At 37.9% G+C, this 24,372-nt stretch overlaps 1 protein-coding gene across 22 annotated transcripts in view; it reads right to left on the bottom strand.

Moving 5' to 3' along the window:
- The window catches only part of LOC132392660 (PTB domain-containing engulfment adapter protein 1-like), a 403,579-nt gene that overhangs the window by 268,859 nt on the left and 110,348 nt on the right, over nt 1–24,372 (bottom strand). For 6 of the 22 annotated variants that reach the window (XM_059966838.1, XM_059966842.1, XM_059966836.1 and 3 more), the window contains one exon: nt 23,363–23,487. The exons of the other annotated variants lie outside the window; for them this stretch is intronic. The gene's annotated coding sequence lies outside the window, so the exon portion shown is untranslated. The remainder of the gene's footprint in view (nt 1–23,362; nt 23,488–24,372) is intronic. 22 annotated transcript variants of the gene reach the window in all.

The raw sequence follows: 24,372 nt of genomic DNA, 5'->3' as shown, positions 1-24,372 counted from the left end.
AGGAAAAAAAAGAGTTAGATTAAAAGGACAATGCCAAAAAGATGAATGGGTCAAACCAGATTTTAACTCTATTGCACTAACAAGAACAACTTTTGTTTGTATTGTACCTTTGTGATAGAAAATTATTCCAAAGTATTCTACGGGGTTTTAATGAAATTGAAGATCTATCAACATGATAGTATTGAAGTATATGACAGGAAATGTTTAGGGAAACACTGTATCAAAAGACAGTTTTAAGGATGTAATTTTATGATTTAGCATATTGAATTTGTGTAGTACAGACACTTCAAAAGATTATTAACCTTGAGGAGATTGCAAATGCCTGAGAAACTTAGAAATATACTGGAGAAACTTAGCAAGGCAGGCAGTATCTATGGAGGGGAATAAACAGTCAATGTTTTGGGGTCCAGAAGGTGGCAACAGGAGAAGGAGCAAAAGCTGGCAGGTGATAGGTGAGACCAGGCCTCCTCGAAAAGGTGGGTCGGTGGGGGTAAAGCAATGAAGAATCTGGGAGGTGATAGGTAGAAGTGCTAAAAGGCTGAAGGAAGAATCTGATAGGAAATGACAATGGAAGAAAGGAAAGCAGGAGGGTAACCGTAGGGAGCTGATGGACAGGTGAAAAGGCAGAGAGGGCAGGAATAGAAAAAATGAGAAAAGGAGGAGGAAAAAGTTACCCAAATTTGGAAAAATCGATATTTATGCTTTCAGGGTGGAGGCTACCCAGGCAAAATGAGGTGCTGTTCCTCCAACCCGAGCTTGGCCTCATCATGTTGGTAGAGAAGGCCATGGACAGACATGAGAATAGGAAGTAGAATTGAAATGGATAGCCATTGGCAGATCCTCTTGGGGCAAGACAGAGCAAAGGTGCTCATTAAAGCAGTTCCACCAATCTATGTTGGGTCTCACGGAAGTAGAGAAAGCTACATCAGGAGCAATGGATATAATAGATAGATGTTCCTGGGCAGACTTGCAGTGAAACAAAGAAATACAATAGAATCAGTGAAAAAGTACACAGAAAGACTGACAAACAACCAATTTGCAAAAGAATATGAATGGATAGATAGACAGATAGATAGATAGATAGATAATTAATTAATTAATACTGGCAGTTGAGTTGTAGAGACCTTGGGAACAAGTCCATAGGTAGTGGAATTAGTTCACATTCGCTCAGAAGCCTGATTGTAATTAACTGTTTTTGAACCTGGTGCTGCGGGATCTATGGCTTTTATATCTCCTTCCCAATGACAGCAGTGAGATGAGAACATTATTTGGATACATTTCTCACGTGCCTCAACAAGAACACACAATTCTTAAGGGTAATTACATTTCAGATTAAAATGTCAAAAGATTGAGAATCCACTTCTTTGATATGCACAGATGCATAAAAATTAGGTAGCTACTCCTTTTCCAGCAAATCAGCATTAAAAGCAACCCCCAGATCCAACAAATGTTCCAAAATCAAGATACATATACTAAGCACAAAGTGCACTGCAGATGCTGTGGTCAAATCAAGACGTACAAAAAAGCTGGATGAACTCAGCAGGTCAGGCAGTGTGTGTGTGTGTGTATATATATATATATATATATATATAGAGAGAGAGAGAGAGAGAGAGAGAGAGAGAGAGAGAGAGAGAGAGAGAGAGAGAGAGAGATACTGATTGCCAAAGTGGTTGAGGACTAATTGTGACTTACAAATGAGAAGAACTGCACTTGCATATCTACTTGATGGGGATGAAGATGCCTACAGAACTTCATGTAAAATCATTTCATATTTACATGAAATACTTGGACCAATACTTGGCTACTTTTTGCTATTGTTTTTTGGAAAAGGACAAACTCTAATATACCCATTTCCTACATCCTTGATCGAATACCATCCACGGCAGGACATTTTCATAGTCTCTATACTATTATACAATCAAAATTCATGGCAGTCATCACTATCACCATTTTTATAATCTCAAACCTAACCATCCATTGATCAACACATCACTGAACATACATCAGCTAACAGTTTACTCTTCACTTACACAGGGGGAAATTACTCTCATCTTCAAATTTCTTTCCAAGCTAATTAACTATGATTGATTTGAATATTCACTTGAGACTTGTTTACATCTTACCATAAAACTTGACAAATAAAACCACTTGCATTAATGTAGCACTTAAATTAATCCAACATCCCAAGATACACAACAAACACATATCAAAAGAAGCTTGTTTGATTTTATGCAGGGCTCCAGGGAGTAACACCAGGACAAATGATCAAAGGGCTACTGAATGCCATAGGTTTTAAAGAAAATGTGAAAGGAAGGGAGATAGTGAATCTGAGAATGTAGGGAAAAGAATTCCAAGGTAACAGGAATGATCACCAATTAATGTGTTTTATTGATAATGTGGTGAGTGAAAAGACCCAGAACGCTGGAAGAGATTGCAAAAGAAAGAATATCTTTGGACAGAGTGCAAAGGAATGAGCATTTCAAAACTGAGACATTACACAGCCGATAGCATAGGTGGGAAAGCTAGGAGAAATAGGTGCACAAATTGGATCTGGAACAAAAGACAAGTATAATGTTCTCAATGAGCTCCAATGTAGATTGTCAAATAGAAGCTGGCAAGGACTGCATCAGAAGTAACCACATCCAGAAAGTAGCAGAAGCATGAATGAGAGATCCAGCACAAGGCAAGGATTAGAAAAGGGCGAAGTTGTGCAACATCACTGGGTTAGAACTAAGTAGTTACCATGATGAAATGGAAATGTGGACAAAAATCCAAGCACATGGCTAGAATAAGATAAATTATAAACAATATTAATTTTCAAAGAGCATAGCTAAGCAGCAGCTAAATGATTAGTAAATTATGGCAAGGGTACAATAATTTTAAAGCATTTTCTTGGAACATTTTCTTCCTTATTTTCTCTTAACGACCAATTTCCTTCAACACTGTCAAGACTTCTTCATATCACTTTCTCGCATGTTAGAAGAACACAAGAGAGCGGCCTAATTGCACACATAGCAACACCTTGCCACTGCATCAAGAGTGCTCGGTGGCCACCCTGTAAGTTCTGATTCTTATAGCTAATAGAGATGGATATACCTTTAGCTGTTCCAACACTTGCAGATCTCTGACTAAATATGGTTTCTTGGTATTATTCTGGTCATGGAATATGAAACTTTCAGTGGTGCTGCAAGGCATTTCAAGAGGCAGGATTACCGAGCTCCTGCACCCATGAGGAAAGCACCACCTACTTCCATAGATGCTCATGCATATGGTCACAGAGAATACTGGGAGAAAAGAATGACACAGCACTGTGTCATTTGTTGCAAAGTAACTCGATCTACAAAAGTTCAATGGAAACTTGCAGTGACATTGTCAGAAGTCTCCAGAAGCCATTTCCGTCCTCTCTCAAGGCATACAACAATAATGAGGTAATACTTAATGCATAAGGATAATCAAACTCCTAGCCATGCCATTTGTGGTCACCTCCAATTGGATGCTTAGTTATTCAACAGCACTTCCCTGAAACTTTAGTCCAAAATCATTGGAGTCATAGAGCACACAGGCTCTTTGGCCCATCACATTCATGCTGACATTTTTCTCATCAGTACTATTCAAATTTTCCTGAATTTCATCTGTAACTTTGTCAGGAAGGAATTTTAGTCTGCTTTTATGATATGCCCTGTCAGACAGTATATTGACAACAGATGCCATTTGCCATTCAGATATAGAGTTAATTATCACATGTCCATCAAAACATACAGTGAAGTGTGCCGTTTGCATTAACGACCAACTCACACGAGGACGTGCTGGGGAGCTCGCAAATGCCACCACACATTTCGGCGTCAACATAGCATGCCAACGTTATCCAAAAAAAAGACGGAAATGTAGTCAGACATGATCGAATGGTGTAGCAGTCTCAATGGGCTGAATTCAAGTAATTTTTCAGATAATAAAAATTATTTGTAATGCTCAATTCATGTCAATACATATAAAAATAGCAATTTTAAAGCAATTTTACAACAATGTGACTTGGTGCCAACAAAAAATACCAATCTGAAACAGCATCAAGGACAAGATACAAAAAAGTTAATTGGGAAACTGAATTTTGGGAAGTTTTACTGGAAAATGTCACAGCCTTTGAAGAGCAAACACGAGGAAATCTGCAGATGCTGGAAAATCAAGCAACACACACAAAATGCTGGTGGAACGCAGCAGGTCAGGCAGCATCTATAGGGAGAAGCACTGTCAACGTTTTGGGCCGAGACCCTTCATCAGGACTAACTAAAAGGAAAGATAGTCAGAGATTGAAAGTGGGGGGGGAGGGACAAATGCATAATGATAGCAGAAGACCGGAGGGGGTGGGATGAAGCTGAGAGCTGGATAGGTGATTGGCAAAAGGGATACAACACCGTATATACCAGCTGGGTAGCCTCCAACCTGATGGCATGAACATTGACTTCTCTAACTTCTGTTAATGCCCCTCCTCCCCTTTCTATCCCATCCCTGATATATTTAGTTTTTTTTAACCCCTCCTCTTTTTTTCCACCTTTCTTTCTGCCCATCACTCTGCCTGTTCTCCATCCCCCTCTGGTGCTCCACTCCCTTTCTTTCTCCCTAGGCCTCCCATCCCATGATCCTTTCCCTTCTCCAGCTCTGTATCCCTTTTGCCAATCACCTTTCCAGCTCTCAGCTTCATCCCACCCCCTCCAGTCTTCTCCTATCATTTCGCATTTGCCCCTCCCCCTCCTACTTTCAAATTTCTTACTATCTTTCCTTTCAGTTAGCCCTGACGAAGGGTCTCGGCCCAAAACGTCGACAGCACTTCTCCCTATAGATTCTGCCTGGCCTGCTGTGTTCCACCAGCATTTTGTGTATGTTGCCAGCCTTTGAAGAAATTGATTTGTTCATTTAAACAGAGGAAAAGGTATTAAGACTGTATATTAGGGTTTAGTTCTGGAAAAAAACAGATAGAGGACTGCAGCATCTTGGCATGAAGCAAATTGACAAATGAGTAATTACATTACAACAATTGGAGCATGTATGGTATGGCAGGCTTAAATTGGTATGGCATTAGTAATGGAAAAAATCATGTGAACATTGATCAGGAACACAATTCAAAACAAAATCAATAAAGATTAATGAAAAGCAAAGAATCTGATTTAAACAAAATGACACATCAATTCATACTGTTTTGAAAAAAGGGTAAAAAAGTTGAAAAGTAAATGGTTCCTCACTTATCACATTATAAGTAAATACATTTCTTGATATTCAACAGGGCAGTATGGAAGCATAGTGGTTAACACAACACTTTACTGTACCAGCAACCGGGAATCAATTCCCACTGCTGCCTGTAAGGAGTTTGTATATTCTCCCCGTGACTATATCGATTTCCTCCCACTATCCAAAGATGTACTAGCTGGTAGGTTAAATGGTCATTTTAAACTGTACCATGATTAGTCTAGGGTTAAATCAGAGAATTGCTGGCGAAGTGGTTTGAATTGGGAGAAGGGCCTATTTCACGCTATATCTCAATAAATAAATAAACCTGGTCTCTACTGTCAATTGGCTTGAATATTCTTGTTCAGAACATTTATGAAATGCAAACAATATACTTTCATGTTTTATTAACTGCAATAAAATGTGGGGTACAATTTACAATGGAAGATAGAAAAGGCATGTAGTAAGGGAAATATTACGACAGACATGGGGGATTTCAATATGCAGGTTGGTAGGAAAAAATCATATTGGTGCTGCATCCCAAGAGAAGGAATTTGTAGAATGCCGAGATTTTTTTTTTAAGAACAACTTGAGTCCACTGGGGAAAAAGTAATTCTGGATTGGTGTGCTGTGTAATGAACCAGATTTGATTAGGAAGCTAGGTTTTTGAAAAAAAACATTAGGAGGCAGTGATCATGTAACTTGAGAGGGAGAAGCTGAAACCAAATGCACTGGTGTTACAGTTAACTAATGGCATGAGAGGATCTGGCCAAAGTTGAGTGGAAGGAGACTAGCAGGAATGATGATAGAACAACAATATCTAGAGTTTCTGGGAGCAACTCAGAAGTCACAGGATCAGTTCATCCCAAAGAAGAAACATTCTAAAGGGGTGATAAGACAACTGTGACTGACAAAGGAAGTCAAAGACAGCATAAAAGCAAAATCAAGGGCACATATTATGGCAAAAATTAGTGGGAAGTTAGAGTATTGGGAAGCTTTTAAAAACCAACAGAAGGCAACTGAAAAAGCAATAAGGAGAAAAGATTAAATATGAAGGTAAACTAGCCAAAGGGAAACAATGACCACAGACTCTCCAATGTCCATCCTGCCTTATTATTTCCTCAAATATTACCAACAGATATGTCAAGCAAGATTTTCTATTATGGAAATCATGCTGACTTTGGCCTATTAAAAGAGGATGTCAAAAGATTTTTTTCCAGATATATAAAAAACAAATAAGAGACAAGAGTGGACATCAGACTGCTGGAAAAATGATGCAGGAGAGACAGTAATGGGAAACAAAGAAGTAGTGGATGAGCTCAATAAATATCTTGCATTTGCTGTTACTGTGAAAGACACTAGCAGAATGCCAGAAATTGGAAAAGGTCGGGGGCAGGAGTGAGTACAGTCAATGTTACTAGGGAGAAGGTGATTGGCAGGCTGAAAAGTCTAAAGATAGATAAGTCAATGCACCAGATGGACTACACCCCAGGGTTCTGAAACCGGTAGCTGAAGAGATTAAGGCATTAGTAGTGATAGCTCAAGAATCACTAGTTTCTGGAATGGTTTCAGAAGACTAGAAAAGTGTAAATGTCACTCCACTCTTTAAGCAGAGAGGAAGGCAAAAGACAGGAAATTATAGGCCAGTTTGCATGACTTAAGCCGTTGGCAAGATGTTAGAGTCCATTATTAAGATGAGGTTGCAGGAAGTTGAAAGCACATGATAAAATAGGCTAAAGTCAGCACAGATTCCTTAAAGGGAAATCTTACCTCACAAATCTGTTGGAATTCACTGAGGAAGTAACAGGCAGTATAGACAAAGGAGAGGCAGTGGATGTCATTCACTTGGACTTTCAGCAGGCACTTGACAAGGTGCCACACATTAGACTAGTAAACAAGATAAGAACCCATGGCATTACAGGAAAGATACTAGCATAGACCTCGGCTGAAAGCAAAGAATGGGTATAAACAAAGCCCTTTTGAGTTGGCTGCCAGTGACTAGTGTTGGGTCTGCTGCTTTTTACATTATATGTTAATGATATGAATGACATAATTGACTGCTTTGTGGATAAGTTTGCATACAACGGAAAGATAGGTGGAGGGGTATGAGGTGGTGAGGAAGTAGGGAGTTTGCAGAAGTGCATTGATAGATTAGGAGAATGGGCAAAATAGTGGCAGATGAAATGCAATACAGGAGAATGTACGGTCATGCACTTTGGTAGAAGGAATAAAGGTGTATACTATTTTCTGAACTGGGAGCAAATTTAGAAAATGGAGGTGTAAGGGTCATCTGGGAGCCATAATGCAAGATTCCCTAAAGGTTAACTTACAGGTTGAATCGGTATTAAGGAAGGCAAATGCAATGTTCACATTCATTTTGAGCGGACTAGAAAATAGAAGCAATGATGCAATGCTGAGGCTTTATATGGAATTGGTAAGACCATATCTAGGAGTATTGTGAGTAGTTTTCACCCCAGATCTCAGAAGATGAGCTGGCATTGGAGTAGGTCCAGAGGAAGTTTACATGAATGACGACAGGAAATAAAACATTAATAAATGAAAAACATTAGCTGGCTCTTGGGGTTGTACTTGCTGGAGTTTAGAAGATTGGGGGAAGGGTGGTGATCTCATTTAAACCTACCAAATGTTTAAAGACATAGACAGAATGGAAGTGCAGAGGATGTTTCCAATAGAGGGAGAGTCTAGAACCAGAGGGCACAGCCTCAGAATAGGAAGATGTCCATTTAGAACATGGATTTTTTAGCCAGAAGGGGTTTAATCTTTGGAATTCATTTTTGCAGATGGCTGTAAATCCAATTCATTGGGCAAATTTAAAGCAGAGGTTGATAGGCTCCTAATTAGTCTGTTATGTGGAGAAGGTACAAGAATAGGGCAGAGAGGAAAATAAATTAGCTACAACTAAATGGTGCAGAGAACCCATGGGCTGAATGGCCTCAATCTGCTCCTCCGATTTCTTATAGCTTTATGAAAGAATTTAAAAGGAGGGAGGCAGAGTTCAAGAACTGTCCAAAAACAACTACATCCAGACGTTTTCCAAATCCTAATCTATGGTATATTATTTCCCTTTGCTATTACAACTGGATGAACTTGTAATAGTTTCCAGAATCAATGTTTGCAAATTCCCAGTATAAAATAACCGAAGCAGAGTTGATTTTAAAAAATCTCCCATTTTCTCTTTCATTCTATGTCAGAACTGAAAGTAAGCATACTATATAATGCACACTCCTTGAAATATTCCCTCGGTCTTTTTAGAAAAAATATTGCTCCTTTATCATATTAACAACATAGTCCTGATTTCATCCAGTGGAACTACCACCATCTAAAAATTTAATCGAGATAACTTCTGGAGTTGGACCCTTGAAAATAATAGGAGATAAAAAAGTGGTAAGTGTCAGGAAGTGGGCCCTTTAGCCCATCGAGTCCATAATGACCATCAAACACTCATATACGCTAATCCCATTTATTCCCATGCGCTCATTAATTCCCTCCAAATTTTACCATTACCCTCCCCAACTTAGTGGTCCGATGCACATAAAGGAAAGCAAAGCATAGACAGGAAATCTATGTGGTCACAGGGAATACATCCACAGTGCAGAGGTCAAGATTGCACCCATGATCTGAAGGCATAATGCAAAAGCACTACCAAATAACTTTACTATGCAGCAAGTTGTTGGATTCAAATTGCCCTTTTGCTCTTGAAGCTTAGAAAAACAAACTGGCAGAAGGTCTCAAAATACTTTTCGATATATACTTGTATTTGGAATGCAGAGAAACCTAAGTGTTAATTGTGGGGGAACCCAGAGAGAGAACAGCTTTGGAGATATTCAAACAGATCTGAAACAGCAAGGACAATTACTCTGAATGATCTTTGGCTGACAGTCCCATTGACAAATTAAATTTAGCAATTTTATTAATTGGCCATAAAATGAGTTAGATGCCACCAGCAAAGTAAAAATGTTAGCATTCAGAAATAAATCAGTAAATGACAAAAACATATCTGCCAATTTGACCTGCAAAAGAAACAGATAGTTCATAAAACTGAATTATGCGATTACCTTAATGAAATGATATTAAAAAAAGGTCAAGAAAGGATTCTCTTACTGAAAAAGTTAAATTTTCTGGGTGTCATATTTTGACAACTGTAGATATTTTTTAGATTTATAGCACAGACTCGGAAATTTGCATTTATTTAAAAATTAAGATTTGTGGGAACATACATGTTCATCCTAGAATTTTTTTTAATGTTTGAATCAACCAAAAAGAAAAAATGCCAGAATATATCCAAAAGAAGAATAATGTCAAAAAAACAGTAAGCATGCACTTAAGAAAAGTACCTAATATATCAACAATTATTGAGTACTTGATATTAATCTACCAAAGTTTAAGCTAAAATCACCAGAATATAATCCAGTAATGTCAATTTTGTTGAAGCAAATGACCATCCAATTTTAAATGCTTAATTTTCACTTGGCTCATTTCTGAAAGAAATCTGGCCATCCAACATTTCCTCAATTTAAAAAAAAAGCACGATTATTTCTTCTTGCTACTACAGTTTGAATGAATTATCTTCTTGGCAAATTTTTTACTGCAGAAATCTATGCTTGTGATTAAGCAAAGAATCTATTTAGGTTGTCATTAATATGCAAAGAAAATGTTCAGCTGACAATCCATCTGAAGAGAAAATGCATCATTGCATGTGTTGAAATAATGAACTTCAATAGAGTAACAGTTGTTTAATTTTTTATTTTATGCACATAGAAATCACAAAAATGTATCCATTTACTCAAAAACATCTATTTTATCTTGAGGATATTTAAAGATTGTGATTCCATTTATTCACGGAAAGGTATGTCTTTTTACTATCTACATATGCTTGACAAACGAGGGAAAGAGATTTTATTTTTGCTAAGATATTGTTAAAAAAAATCTAAGAAATTTTTGCTTCAAATTCACCAAGATAAGCTAAGAACTTCTATTAATCATGTGTTTCAGACTCTTTAAAAACTTTGAGAACAAATGAGAATGTGCACTTACGAACTGCAAATATCTTGCCATTGTGAAACATTCATAAATCCAGTCATTTACATTATTAAATATTGTAACAAGGATTTTCTCTCCGAATGAAAATGTGACTAGTCTACATGTGAAGGACAGGTCTTAATAATAAAAAAAAAAGTCAGGCACATCACATCGCTGTCTAAAATACACATATAATCAGGCAGTTTTGCTTATCTCCAATAAAGTTCCTTAAGGGACCGGAGTTCCTTCATCACAATAAAAAGACAAGCGTCTTCTATGGAAGGCATCTTATTGACTGGTACTTAAAAGAAAGTGCCTAGAGGTCATAAATTTATATTCAAACAAAACGTATACATTTGACAGAAACAAAGGACATTTTATCCGGTCAGCTGATACCTTGAGAATTTAAACACTGAATTAACGATGAGAAAAGGAACACCTGTTAATTTCTGACCGGTGCGCATTTGATTAATAAAATGTGTTCTCTGAAGCAATCTCCCAGAATTTACCTTCCTGTGTACAGGAGAACATACTGTGATAACCAAAAGTTGTGCACAAAGTTGGTCGTAATATAATTGATTGATGTCTCCACCTAGAGATAGTTCTTGGTCCCTGGATAGCTGAAAGTGAAGAGGTAAGAGTAGATGCTCTAGTAGTAGAGGTCATAGACTCAGCCAGCTCCATCATGGGCAAAACCCACTCTATCAGAGGCAACACATTCAAAACCTGGTGCTTCAAGACAGCAGAATCCATCACTAATGACCCTCAGCATCTGCAACAAGCTATCTTATCATTACTATCATCAGGAAGGTGGCAGGACCCACATTCAAAGATTCCATAACCATTTCTTCCCCTTCACCATCATACGAGAGGTGTTTGATAAGTCCATGGCCTAAGGTAGAAGTTGTCAATTTTAGAAAACCTAGCACATTTATTTTTCAACATAGTCCCCTCCTACATTTACACACTTAGTCCAGCGGTCGTGGAGCATACGGATCCCTTCTTTGTAGAAGTCGGCATCTTGGACCTCCAGAAAGCGATCCACAGAAGGGGTGATTGATAAGTCTGTGGCCTAAGGTAGAATGAGATGAGTTATACAGCTCTCATTACATAGGCCTGCAGTTCAACTCTTTGAGTGATTATGCAGAAAGTTTTAAGTTAATAACTTCTGTGGTATTTCTGTTTCAGATCATTGAAAATTGCAAATATGCGCTGTCTGAGAAAATGGACACCATCGGCTTTTGTGCAATCATCCACTACCTTGGTCTCAAGGGCTTATCAACCAAGGAGGTCCACGAGGACATGGTGGCAACACTAGGGGAGGGTGAAAAATAAATGTGCTAGGTTTTCTAAAATTGACTCCTTCTACCTTAGGCCACGAACCTATCAACCAACCCTTGTATATCTGAATTGTCCATGAACATTATCTCATTATAAGTTTTTGTGCACTATTTACAATAATGTCTTTGCACCCTACTGCTGCTGCAACACTATTAAATAAGACAGTGAAAATAAACCTGATTCTGATGTAGACTAGGTTAGGCTAGTCTGTCTGAAAGTGTAACAGAGAAGGATACGGAAGGTGTGGTCATTAGTGGCATCGCACTGAAGTACGGAGTTTGATCCATTGAAGGAATCTAGCAGAATAGAAGATGGTGAGGAGGAGAACCCTGCGGACAGGCAAGGCAGAAGTATGGAAAATGGAACACATGGTTATATCTACAGGGGATGACTCAGCATCAAAGATCCTTGCCATCTAGCCATTCCAACTTTACACACCTACCACTGGACAAAAAGTACAAAAACCTTAAGTCCTACATCAAGTTTAAGAGTAGTTACTTTTACTGAACCAATTTAGCTTGTAAAACAACTGCGAAAAAAAAATTTCTACAGATTAACAAAACAATGACTACTTTGATCACTTTTCATTAAAATGAACTTTTTTTATAATTAAATTTTGTTCTTTCTTGTAAAAGCAGCATGCAACAGTGGTTCCCAAACTTTTTAGGGTTACTGCTTGGTTGGGTCCCAGACCACACCCCCACTTTCCTCTTTCCGACCATTACATAAAAATATAATGAATTTGGATTTATGATGCATAGAAAAAAATAGAAACTGCATATTTAAAGTTGAGACAAATAATTTCCAAAATTATTCAAAGTCATTTAAAGCCACAAATAAGATTCTGAAATCTCTCTGACATGTCTTTATGCAGGTGGGCAAGTATGCACGGTATACTTGAGGATCGTTATCTAGTATTCGTTCTTTCTCTTCCAACTCAGAGAGGCTCAGAAATTGGAAAAGGTCACAACAGCCAATGTTGCACTCAAATAGGATTAACCTGGACAGAAATGTGGAGACAATCGATTTGACTTTGATAAGATTCACATAATTTCTTTGCAGCTGAAGATGGATTTCATTAAACTTTGTGAATAATTCTGACAAATAAGCAATGTAATACCTAATATTCTTGAGTTGATTACTGAATGAAGTATTTGAGTCTTCAAAGAATTTTATCCATTCCAAAAAGAGCTTGAAAGCATCCTTTTGAGAGCTGACTTCTCCATACAATAGCAAATGTTCACCTTTCTCTAGACAAAGCTTTCGAAATAGTCAAGAATTGAGAACATGGGATTTGCTTTTATTTATTGCTGTGATAACAGTATTTAATGATTCCTGCAGCTGATCACTTAGATTTTTTTGTGACAAGATGCTGTTTGTGAATCGTAAATACGTTAGGTTCAGCTTTTTTCAAGAAAGTAATAACCCCACAGCAGTGTCCTGTCATTGATGGTGTCCCATTTGTTGCACAAGGAAAAATGTTGGTGAACAGAATGTCCTTCTCTTTGAAAAATTGCTCAACAACTCAGAATATTAACTACCTCTTCAAATCTGTTTTCTAGTCCTCTTGCAAACAATAACTCTTGAACCATGTTTTCATCCCTTGTGAATCAAACATAACCAAGCAGCAAAGATTTGTTGCCTAGCAAAGTTGACTCATCCAACTGCAGAGCAAATTCTTTTGTCCTAAGTATGTTGCACAATGTGTCTACCACATTCTCAAATGTTTTATCGATTTGTCTTTGAACAGAGATATTGCTGAGCAGAATCACTAATTATTTGGTCTGGTGACTGATGCAAAACCATACTCAGAACCCCCATTACAGTTGCCACAATCATAAGGGGCTTTCCAGATTTACCAATGAGCAATGAATTGTGGTATGAAGCATGCAAACTATCACTGCTTTGTTGTGAAATGCTGATAAATATGTTCAGACATATTATCCGTTTTCACAAAGTGACTGAAGATAAAGCAAGTTCATGTTTGTTTTACCAGAGTGTATTCTCTTCAAACGTTCAAGAAGCATGGATGGCGGTTTCATTACCTCATTTGAAAAAACCTGTTTGCATAATAGACACACTGGCTGCTGCTGTGTGCTTGGTGCTGGTATAAACCCATATTTCAGATACTCCACACTATACTTTCTATACCACTTGTTTGTTTGGTCTGCATTTTCGCTCATTATGGATTGACAACTATGGTCAATTGCCTATTGTTTAAGCCCAACCTCCAGCCCTGCGATCAATAAAGTGGAGAGTTATGAAATCATCATCGTTCAGGCAAAACATGATTCATTGCCTGAAGGTAAATAAAGTGAGGCAGAGATACCTCGGTTCAGTCATGGGCTGGAGAAATGTGGTCAAGACCATTTTTGAAAGAGCAGATTCTGAACTTTACCCCAATGAATGCCCTACACAAATTTACAGTAATCACGTCACAGCATGATTAGAGTATGGGAATTGTGCTAGCTAACACTGTACTACAGTACTGGCCTGGCCTGAGAATAACACGATTTCATCAGTACTCATTTCTCATGATATGCCAAATATGTTGCATTGCTTTTCAATAACTATTATGCACTTCAAGCAAAATCTAAGAAAGCAGTGGATTAGCAAGGAATGGGGTGATTACGTGATCATAATAAGCAAATACGAGACACTGAGAATCAAGTGCTTATAGCAAGTATTTATTAATGAGCACCCCCTACTTCCTACTTTATCTTTATATTGCCCACTGTGGAAATGACTGGTTTACAATTCATGTTTAATTTATGCTTTTCTTGTAAATGTTGCTTATACAATGCTATTGATGCTATGTGTCTGTGATGCTGCTACAAGTAGTTTTTCATTGCACCTGTGCATAATTCAGTTGCGCCTATGTCAACCTTGATTTTGACTTTAACTTTGAGATCTGCAAAAAAATGCGAGAAACACACAGCAGTTTTTGCCGGCTTCACCGAGGAAAGCTCTGTAAGTGACCAGAGGAACAGATACTTTTCCTGTCTTATGTAGGGCCTCACTGGAACGGAGGTGGAGTCCAAAGGCAGGAGTCAGAGTGGGAACAGCACGGAGAATGAGAGGGGCAGCCAACTGGGCAAGACAGTGGCTGTACGGCTCGATCAGCTGTTGTCTCACAGCTACAAGCCTTACCCAGACCTCTGGTGCTATTTGTGTAGAATTAGTCCACTCTCTTTACAGTGGCATTGGTTTCCTCGGGCTGTCTTGCTACCCTTCCATATTACAAAGACATGTCATTTAGCAGGTTAATTAGCTTCTGTATATTGCCTATAGATGAGTATGCGAGAGGAATTGGGGACGGGGGGGGGGGAATAGTGAGAGAAATAATTGATTAGAATGAGAGAATTTTAAAAAATAGAGAATAGTGTGGGCTTAGTATGACACGACCAGATTCAAGGACAGCTTCATCCTTTAGATCATTCATTCAGTTCTTGAATCAGAAAGCAAAGCCTTAATATCTATTGTTTAGCAATAATATGACCACTTTTATCTGTTTCACTAACATTGATATTTTTCATTGTTCAAACTGTGTTCTTCTCAGAAAAATTGTGCATAATTTCTTTTTCTTTTAAATGCTACTTCTGCACCACAGGCACAGAAGCAAGTTTACCTATGCACCTGTGCAGAGTTACTGGTGCATATGAAAATAAACTCAACTTTTGACTTGTTTTGACATGGAAATGATAACCTTAGCAGACAGTTAAACATCCTGGAATCACTGGTGCGGAAGAGTGTTATTGTTGAGACCGAGTATACAACAGAGTTAGGAAAACTGGAAGAATGGATTTGAACCACTACAGGAAAGCATCCGGAACACATGAATTAAGAGGGTGAGCAGTAGAGAGTTACTAGATTCTATGAACCTGCTTCTATTTAATTAGATCTTGGTTGATTTCAGTGTGTCCTTAATTCCATACACCTGACCCGAAAGGTTATAGAATATCTATACTTGCCTTAAAATCTTTCAAAGGCTCTTTCCTAGAGAGTCCTAAACAATCACCATCCTTTGACAAAGAAAATCACTGTATTAAATGGATAACATTTACTTATTAAAATAATGATCACCAAGTTCTAGATTTTGGCAAGAGGAAATGTCATCTCCACCTGGTCAAAAGCCCTCAAGATTTCATGCCTCATCAAGTGCTTGCCCTCTCTAGCTCTCTTCTTAACTCCAACAGATACAAGTCAAACTTGTGCAACTTATCTCCGTAAGACAGTACTCTCTCCCCACACCCAACCCTGGAATTAGTCTGGTAACTCATCTCTGAACTACTTCCAACACCAACCTTCCTTCCTTAACTAAGTAGACCAATTGTATAACTGTAGTCAGCATGTGATCTTAGCAGAGCCCTATAAAATACAAGAGATACTGCCATACTTTAGTCTTCAATTCCACTTTCATTCAATGATTCAGTTAACACTCTTAATTATTTTCTGCATCTGAACCTGAGCCCTCTCCGTAATAGCAAGGGACAAAATTTAATTAAGATACTGCGAAGATATGTGGGTAATGAATATTGATTGCTAATCCTTGTCCCAAGATCGAGATAATGAAGTCAAGAAAAAGTCCGAAATGGATCACATAAAAGTGAAATAGAAGTGAGAATTGAATGCTTCATCACCTCCATTGTCATGTTATGTACAAGTGCAGAGAACAGAACCAATACAGTCAATGTAAATGAATGTTCTGTGTATGTTTCAAGTGGACATGGCATTATTAGCAATGAAGATGATACTGCTAAAAAAAAATGTGCAAACCCTTCCCTGCGGCTAACAATGCTTCTTCTGAGGCAAATGTAAAAAGGGTGCCTATGTGGCCCTCAATATAAAAGGTCCCACCTTAGCCCCATTGCTTGCTCTTGCCATCAATTCTTAACAATCCTCCAGTACTTAGAACATTACCATTCCTGGCCATCAGCAACAAAGGAAGAAAATAGTACTTATTCAATTTCCAATAAATGACTGATTAACAGCAATCTTTTAATGCTTGGGTAATGATGCTTACAAAGTTTAAAGTCATTCAGAAACTTAAAATAAGTATTTTTCAACTTAAGAGATGGGAAAAGTTAGATAATTGGAGAAGGGCTGAAAACAAAGTATTAAAAGGCAGGGAAAATGCACTGAAAACTGCTTTGGTTTATCATGAAATAATCTACTTGAAATGGAGGGAAATGCTGAAATTTGCTTGCATTTGATTAACAATATTGATCACTGTTTTCAAGCTGAGATAAAACTAATGAGATTTTAAAAAACTTTAAAACAGTACAAAATTTTTAGCATATGTTGGAAGCAAGGGTAAAGGCAACAAAATACATTCAAGATGAGCTTCAAAAGGAACTGAAAAATACCAAAGGTGGTCATAGATAAAGCCATAAAAAATGGACCAAGGAATGAATGTGGTGGAGATTTGCTGTTGTTTTCGAAAGGTTAACTGGTTGTTGAGATGGTCATGAATGGACAAATGAAATCATAAGGAGCAAGTGCGTTTAAAAACTTGATCAATACAGAGCCAGAATGTAAAACATCTCATGCAAACTCTTGTTTTATAAACAAGGATTTGGAAAGATGCTTGATAAAGACTAACAACAACAACAGCAGAGATTTAACAAATTAAAAGTTCTGCATTCAAAGTACTAATATTCAATGTCTGATGAAACAGTAAGGGGGGGGGGGGAGCAGACCTGAACTAATGGACAGAATGGCATTTTTAAAAAAACACAAGTTCCTTGAATGATCAAACTAAGATATTACATTAAGGCAGACAACCAAATAGTCTGTTTTACAAACTCTATGGCTGGATAGGGAAAGTACTAAAATAAATATACATTGAAAAGCAATTAACATGGAACAGGCCCCTCAGTCCTTGACATGGTGCCAAACTAATCAAGCTAATGACATTTAATCCCTCCTGCCTGTACGTGGTCTATACCCCTCCATTCACTGCATACCCATGTGCCCAAGCACACCCCAATTATTTCTATTCTACCCGCCTCCTCCACCACCCCAGCAACGAAGTCCAGGAACACACTGCTCTAAAAAAAAAACTGACCTGCTTAAGGGTCTCAGCTCAAAATGATGACTGTGCTCTTTTCCATGGATGCTGCCTGGCCTGCTGCATTCCTGAAGCATTTTGTGTGTGTTGCACGGATTTCCAGCATCTGCAGATTTTCTCTGCATGGACTTTCTGACCAACAGACCTCAGATAATCAGTATGCACAAGCACTTCTCCCTCCACCAGGGCTGCATTCTGAGCCCTTTGCTGTACACTCTGCTCACACTTGACTACACAATCAAATACCCGAGTAATCACATTGTCATGTTCTCCAATGACAGGACGGTGGTGGGCTTCATTGCCAACAATGATGAGATTGCCTACAGAGGGGTGGTAGAAGAGATTAAGGCTTCGTCCCAGACAAATAACCTCTTCCTCAATGTTAACAAGTAAAAGGAGATTGTTATCGACTTCAGGAGTACTCACATCCCCCTCTATATCAGCAACGGTGCAGTGGAAATTGCAAGCAATTTCAAGCTCCTGGGAGTGCACATCTCCCACAACTTGTCATAGTCCCAGAAAACATTCTACATAACCAGGAAAGCTCACCAATGCCTCTACTTTGGCTGAAGAGCGCTGGACAATACACGTGTCCTTCTGCAGGACCACAGTAGAGAGCATCCTAACAGGCTGCAACACTGCATGGTACAGAAACTGCACTGTGGCTGACAGGAAAGCTCTGTGACAGGGAGTCAAAATAGCCCAAAACATCACCGGCACCAGCCTACTCGCCATCAGGGACAAGAACGAGCCAGTAACATCGTGAAGGATCCCACTTACCCTGCTCATGGTATGCTTGTCCCACTGCCACCACAGAGGAGGCTACGTAGCATCGATGCCAGGATCACGAGATCCAAAACAAGTTACTTTCCCCAAACTGCAAGAGTGATCAACACCTCCACACACTAACCCACCCCTTCATACCCACCATCACTACTACTTTATCATTCCTCGTGAAAGTCACATTATGTACAGACACTCCTGTGCCTAGCGTCACTTTATGGACATAAATCAATTTACATAAACTATTTTCTGTATTTACCTTGTTGGTTTTTACAAATAAAATAGCAGAGGTTTTTTTAGTTTTCAGAAAAGCCATCACAGCTCATTTACTGAACACCAAAAGCGGAACACAAAATGTGCAATTACCTCATCACGTTAGACACGGCTCATAAAGCGAACCCCAACCCAGTGTCTGTGGCTGGGAATTCTGTAATTTTCCACCAATGACATTACCCTACAATAGTTATTCCGGTTTTTTTTAAGTATTGCGCTCTTTATCTTATTATGCGTTTTTTGTGCTGCATCAGATCCGAAGTAACAATTACTTCATTCTCATTTACACTTATGTCATGGAAATGACATTAAATAATCTTGATATAGACTCAGTGGATAAACCCTATTCTTTGCCCATTAACGAAGAGTTTCGGTTTTGTAATATCCATATATTTTTAAAGAATGGTTTTGCTACAGGATTTAAATGTGTCTGTTTTTTACGTTTGTCAGTCATTCCTTCATTGCCTCAGAGTTCAAATCCTGGAATTCCCCAACAAACGACACTGTGGGAAAGTCTTAACTAGAAGGCCAATTCACAATCACATTTTCAAGGCCATTTTAAGCTTGACAATTAATGTTGGTCTTATCATCAATGTAGAAAACTCAAAAGAACAAATTTAATTAGCTAGAATTCAGAGAATATTTTAAATGCCAAAGAAAATGTTTTGATAAAAAAACTACAGAATCTTTAGTAAAATACATTTTCAAAGTCTATGTCAAAATTGTATTAAAGATCAAAATTACTAATGAGGGGTAATTTGAATGTCACCAATCTTGTAGCAGAATAAAATGCTTATTAACAAATATTTATCAGTTTATTCAAACAAAGCAGCAAATACAGTTGTTTAAAATCTTTTTTATCTGGTGAATAAAACAGAGTGCAAAAATATTTACTGAAGAAGTAATCTTGAAGAATGTGAATATCAGAAACTGTTCTGGAAAGAACAGAAGATGGTAAATGGTAAAATTTTTGGATTGCTACTAGCTGAACAGAAATGAGAAAAACGAGGATTCTTCCAGAGACATTCAATAATCAGCCATTAGGAACCCAGGGAAATACATCAGAAAATGTACTGTGCTATTACTGATTGAAAGTAAATGCTACAGCAAAAGTGATATACATTTATAACTTGTTCAAGATATGTGGATCACATACTTTAAAAGTGACCATATTCTTACTTATTTCACTAAATAGGCTTCCTTCAAGAGTTAAAGAATTGTTTTCTATAGCATTGAAAAAATAAAATTAGCAGAATTATTCTGACACCCCTTTATAGTTCAGAGTCAACTGAACCTGGAACATGCACTAATCAGATCAATAATTATTACAATCCTGATTTCCCCGTGTGAATCAATAATTCTGTTTTCTTGCAAGTTGTTAAAACATTGACAAATAGCAAACACTACACAAGAAATTCAAGCTGAAACTATAGCTGCCCCCCACTTTACAAAGGTAGAGCGTTCCTATGAAACCTTTCTTCACCCGAAATGGCGTAAAGTGAAGAACCATTAATTTATATGGGAAAAGTTTTCACAAAAGCAAAATTCCTCTTTGTAATGCAAAAACAGGTTACTAACGTAGATCTTTTGTAAAAGCGAAGTGGCGTAAAGTGAACATTGGTAAAGCGGGGAACGGCTGTATTTGAAAAACCTTGCAGACCACAGTGGCCTCTGCAATGAAGATCTGTGAAAGATCAAACATGCAATTCAACAAAGGTGTCAAAGTAACTACCAATGATTTTGCCACTCGTCTTTCACTGTAATTTGGGCCTTGCACCACTTCAAAAAGAAAACACATTTTACAATGCCATTCAGAATCCCTGCCTCTTAAAACTGTCAGAGTAAAATTATTAATTATTTAGCAGGTCCCTAACTAGCTGTACAGGTCTTAGAATTCTTCTAAAACTTCGACATCACAAGAAAATTATATTAGTAACATTTGCTGTATTTGCAATACATAAAAGTCAGAATGCATGACAGGGAAAGTAACATTTAAATATTCTAGCTACAGAGATGGTAGTGGGGCACAATCATTATCAACCTGAACTGGGTGGGGGGGTGGGGGAGAGAGCAAGAAAAGAGTACAATTCCTCAAAAACTTCTCTACCAGTGAATTACAAATCATTCCCAATGTCCACGATTCAGGAAGACTGATCCCCTTCAGGTAGCATGAACCACACCACACCTACCTGTGAGGTGGCCCATACCACGTTCCAATGGATACCAAGTTTAGCAAAATTCACAAGAAACTCAATACTGTTTAAGTACCAAATTTTTGATTCATATTCTCTATGCAGAAATGTAGTAACTTGGCACACACACAATTTCCAGACTCCATATCCTCGTAAAATCTTATTGGAAGGCTTTTCAGAGGATCATTACCTTGTCACAGTGGAGAGGCTTGTGAGTTCCTGAGATGCCAAGAGAGATGCCCTCTGAAGTTTAGCCCTCTGGTGCTTTGTTCCTCATAGGAGCAACTATGGCGGTAAGGCCAAGGGAGAAGTTCCATACAAAGAACGATCCCACCAAGACCTCAGAGGTGGAGCTGGCAGAAGACGATGACACATCACAATGGCAGTGAAGGCAGAGGAAAGCTGCAGTAGTGAAGAGTCCCCAGTCATCTTGCATTCCATGCCACTGGACCCTGACCTCAATCTGTCAAGGACCTTGTGGTGACTACCTGTGCATTAGTCTCCCCATGTTAAAGTCACGTACAGGCGTTCTTTATTAACAGAATCCACCCTAACATCTCAGTTATGTAGATGCCCGATCGGCCTCTAGGGCCACCTTAGGACCCACCAATACACAACTCCTTCGGAGAAAAATCATACTTGTCTGGAGTGATCACACTACTACTATTTGGAAGGAAAATTTCACCCTTTATATTAATGAAGATAAACCAGAAATGCTGGAAACAATCAGGACTACCAGTGGAAAGAGTTTCAGACTAGGTTCTAATGAAGGGCCTATATTCTGAAATAATTCCAACATCAGCAGTATTTTTATTTTACATGGAGATTTGCTTCCATTTGCCAAGTAAATGAATATGTAACTAACTTTCTGGTAGCCTACACAAATTCAAAACTTAACTTATGGTCCTGTAAAATCAAATCTATTTTTTAAAATTTCAATTACATTTTACATCATTTAATATGGATTGTCTATGGATTGGGAACCCAACTTGAAAATTTAAAGAAAAAAAATTCTCATTGGCAGTCTTACTGATGTCTAAATGGATACAGCACAAAAAAAACAAATTATTCCACAATTCATAAATTAATTGTACCCTCTTTCATTGCTCATCTTAGTTCAGCTATTAGGCTACTTTACAATGAAATACTTATAATACACCAGCTAATTATTTTGAATTATACAACTTTAACTATCATGACAAGTTTCTACCACAATGACTTCAAAAAAAGAGACACAGAAATTCATTCTTCATTGCAGGATCTATGCATTTTATATCAGAGTCAATGTGCTATATACTGTAGGTTTACATAATTGAAATCTGGCACTATTGTGAGTTCCACACAACCAACTAGGGATTAATTTCTGGGTATTCATTGAGACCATAAGATAGAGGAGCAGAATTAAACCATTTGGCCCATTGGTTCTGCTCTGCCATTTCATCATAGCTGTTCCAATTTTCCTCTCAGCCCATTCATCTGCCTTCTCCCTGTATCATGTCCTGACCAATCAAGAATCTGTCGATCTATGCCTTCAATATACATAGGTAATTACATTAAGTCGAAGATTTACTTTATGTAGCAATTAAAATGTCAGAAACTGTTAAAGATTTTAACTGCTTTATCTGCCTACAATGAAGAAAGCTAACCTGAGTTAAGATAGCTAGCGCAGAAAATAAACTGGAGCTACAATCAGCCATTAATAATAATTAATATAGAGATGTTGGGGTGTGAAAGGAGCCAGCTTAAAAATATACCAGTCTAAGAAATTTCAACATTATGAATAGCTGGAAGGAAGTGCAGAAAACAAGGACAGAAAACATTTGTAAGAATCAAAAGGTAAACCATCTCTAAAATGATCAGACATTTTCAGGTGCAGATCTAGGCTGCACTTTCAGGAGATGGTAGCAACAGTTGAAGCTGAGCACCAGTCACTTGGTTATCCATCTTCAGAATCCAGGATAAAGCAGATTAGAGGAAAGCCACATGTTAATTCAGCCAGCATTTGACATTTGCTTTGGAAGATAAGGTAAGTCAAGTGAAAGTCAAGATTCATTTTCAATAAATGACCTTGGATGCAAGAAACTTATTTCAGTGAGACAGAACATAGATATACTATAATTGATTGCATCCCAAAAACTTTACAGGATAGAATACCTCCCATCAGCTTGTGAGAAAGACCAACCAATCAGGAATACAGTTCTTCAACTTCATTATAATAATGCATTATCAGCCCTTAAATAATTTATCTTTTTACTGAGGCAAGACAAATCATGCAGCTCATTTAATGTGCTATTAAAATGCTACATATTTCAAGCTTGAAAGCAATTGGTTAGAGAAAGGAATACCAGGTTAGCTTTCAACAATGACATTTCAATCCATAATTCAACATATCCTTCCACGCAGATGTTTAAGTCTACCTTAATAATATCACTTCAGAAAGCCTCACCTAGGTGTATGAGAAACAATCTTCAATTTTATTTTAAAGCCACCCACTCTTCAGCTGAAGCAAGGAAAATTCGCAATCTCTCTCATTTTGGATAGATCAGTTGCCCATCATTTGATTATCAGCAGCTGCAATAAATTTAAGAAAACAATTCGGTAATCTACACACCATCAGTACAATACAATGGGAAACATCTACCAAAACATCATGACGTCTGTGGTTGCATTTAATGTTACAAACTTCAACTATTAAGCAAGCATCCTGTACTATAGTGTAAACAAATTTAAGCTTTCTTTTGCAGTAATGCAGCACCAATAAACTTATTTTACACAGGCCAGCATTTTTAAAAGGTATTTTAATACATGGTGTCTAACATAGCTGTCATTTATTTTCACTCTTATTAGATTGCAAAAATTAAACAGCCAGCCGAGCATCAGCACCAGTGAAAAGCTCCACACTTAGAACTACCTGCTGTTCAAATTTCCTGCTTGAAAATATTAGAAACATCTCCAGTTCCACACCTTTTCCCCATGGAACTGCTAGAAAAACACAGCAAAATATTGCCTCATGCATTTTTCTGCCTACTGCAATATGATTATTTACTTTCTTTTTTACATGGAAACCTACAAGCTATAAATTTATTGAAAAAATTTTGAAAAGTGAGGAAAAGTGCTTATGTATTAGGAATAATAAGTCTAGGTGTTGGATATTGTCACTGCCAGGCACTAATGTGGAGTGAAGGCTCATTACCACCTATCGTCCCAGGTTGGGACATTGTCAAGGTCTTGCTACATTTGGATGTAGAATGCTCCATTACAAAGAGTCACCAATGCTGCTGAGCATTGCACAGTGACAATCTGTACTTCTGGCCTTGTGAGTGCAGAAAGGATATTGATGAAACAGCCAAGAAGTTTGGGCCGAGGACACTACCAAGAGAAACTCCTGCAGAGATTTCCTGTGGTGGAGATATTTGATCCCCAACCACTATTATCTTTGTGTACAAGGATTGTGTT

The sequence above is a fragment of the Hypanus sabinus genome, chromosome 4 (genome assembly GCF_030144855.1).
Source record: "Hypanus sabinus isolate sHypSab1 chromosome 4, sHypSab1.hap1, whole genome shotgun sequence".
Taxonomy (NCBI): domain Eukaryota; kingdom Metazoa; phylum Chordata; class Chondrichthyes; order Myliobatiformes; family Dasyatidae; genus Hypanus; species Hypanus sabinus.
This window is presented reverse-complemented; position numbering and strand designations above follow the sequence as displayed.